This window comes from Aplysia californica, unplaced genomic scaffold, assembly GCF_000002075.1.
Source record: "Aplysia californica isolate F4 #8 unplaced genomic scaffold, AplCal3.0 scaffold00272, whole genome shotgun sequence".
NCBI classification, from domain to species: domain Eukaryota; kingdom Metazoa; phylum Mollusca; class Gastropoda; order Aplysiida; family Aplysiidae; genus Aplysia; species Aplysia californica.
Window position 1 is genome coordinate 799,397 of NW_004797542.1, and position 2,117 is coordinate 801,513.

The 2,117-nt window shown below is 42.2% G+C and overlaps 1 protein-coding gene across 4 annotated transcripts in view; it reads right to left on the reverse strand.

Annotated features, from left to right (window-relative positions):
- The window catches only part of LOC101863444 (sulfotransferase family cytosolic 1B member 1), a 29,761-nt gene that overhangs the window by 24,337 nt on the left and 3,307 nt on the right, over window positions 1-2,117 (reverse strand). The window contains exon 2 of one of the 4 annotated variants that reach the window (XM_035970487.1): window positions 1,435-1,513. The exons of 2 other annotated variants lie outside the window; for them this stretch is intronic. The gene's annotated coding sequence lies outside the window, so the exon portion shown is untranslated. Of the gene's footprint in view, window positions 1-1,286; window positions 1,362-1,434; window positions 1,514-2,117 lie in introns of those variants that run through there. One more of the 4 variants, XM_013084114.2, reaches the window with a different exon arrangement.

Genomic DNA, 2,117 nt, shown 5'->3' on the forward strand with positions numbered 1-2,117 from the left:
GAGAGAGAGAGAGAGAGAGAGAGAGAGAGAGAGAGAGAATTGTGGAAGTCTGAGCACTCAGTCCTCCCTCCCACAACACGCATACACATCATAGCTCTCAGTTCACATGTCTATATTTAAACAACACATTGTAATACAGCTCCATGGCTTCCACACTTAATCGATAAGTGCCAGAGGAAGGGCATCCCTTCTTTTGTCGTGAAAGCTTACACGAATCTTCGTTCTTTTCACAACGAATGTGTGTTTCTCCCTCCGTCCATCTACGCGCCTCACACCTGATTTTTTTTTCTCCTCCCCGAGAGATAGATCGATCTAATAGATAGAGTGGGTATGAAAGAAAGGGAGATAAACCGGTAGCTAGACAGATAGGTCGACAGCCGGAAAGTGGGGAGGGTGGTGAGAAAAATAAGAGGCAAAGAGAATGTTGTTTAAAAATTGTGAGACCCCTAGAAAAAAAAGAACGAAACAAACAAACAAAAATAGCACTCAGCAAACACAAAATCCTCCCCCAATTTAAAATACAAAGCAAAACGAACCCCCCCCCCCCAACCAAAAACAAAACACAACAACAACAACAACAACAACAACAACAACAACAACAACAACAACAACAACAAACACCCGCACCCCAACCAATGCAAACCCTAAGAAACATCAGTTTAAAAGATTGAAACTGTAGTCACAAACTTACACAATGTACTTCGCCTGATTGCTACTGATGTAAGTGGAACAAAACCGTTATGCGGTCTCACTCAGAAGACAACCTTACGTTTTAGTAAGAGTTGTACGGCTCTTGCAACACAATACGTTTATATAAGTGCCGCAGATTATAGGTGTTATTAGCGAGTAACAAACACGAAAAGTAGGAGGAGAGATAAGGACGATAGACGTTTGATCGGAAAGAGGTCCTCTGCAAACCACGCCAGAGCACCCGTCAACCACCCACAAAGACAGCCTTAGTACCGACATAAGCTACGACAATAGCGTGCCTAGTAGAGTAAATCTATGGCTATGACACGTTTACTGGGCATCACAGCTAGTTTAATTTTCGTTTTCATTATAGTTTTCACCGCACCTGCAACACACATACCAGGTTATAATAGAATATACATGTAAGTGCCGAAGACAAGCGGTATTACTAGAGAGTAACAACGGAGACAAAAAGCACACAAAGAAAAGAAGGGGGGGGGGGGAGAAGATCAAGGTATGGTTAGACTCTGAAAAAATAAAGAGGACGAACCAGACCAAACAGAGAATGACTGTTTAAAATCCCCAGTGAAACGTACCGCATCAACATCAAAAACGTTCCACTGAAGATGTGAACCACAACATAGAACGTTCCACTGGGAATTCAGACGATGCTGTGAATTCGAACCAGGGTTATTCCTCATTACAGGGTATGGGACGACGAGCCGAACAAACAAGGCCACTCACCTCAAATGACGGCGATCCAGGAAGTTCAAGAAGTGGCTCGTTTGTACACGGGTTGGGATACCAAAGCGGGCTCGGAAGTCTTGTTAGATTAGAAAAATAGATCTATACGTTTTCTAAACTATTAAAGTAAAACAGAGGTTACAGAGGATGAATTATATTTATAAAGTTTATTAAGATGTTCTATGACTATGATAATACTTGTGATGTGTACCCCCACCACTCTGTCTGTCTGTCTTTTTCTCTCCCCCCCCCTCTCTCTCTCTCTCTCTCTCTCTCTGTCTGTCTCCCCCTCTCTCTGTCTCTGTGTCTCTCTTTTTGTCTCTCTCTCTCACACACACACCCACTCACAAACACACACACACACACACGAACACACACACACAAACACACACACAAACACACACACACACACACACACACACACACACATTGACATTTACAAGCACACCACAACGTGGGTTGGCCGAACAAAACATACTATATAACCATTATAATCATTATATTCATGCATACATACACTGTTAATACAATAAAAGCATTTCGGAAACATATACTCCAACATACTACAAAAATGATTGGTCTGCAAAGCTCTTCAAACGCATAGTTACACACAAACACACACACACTCACAAAACACACACATACACACACAAATACGCACACACACACAACACACACACACA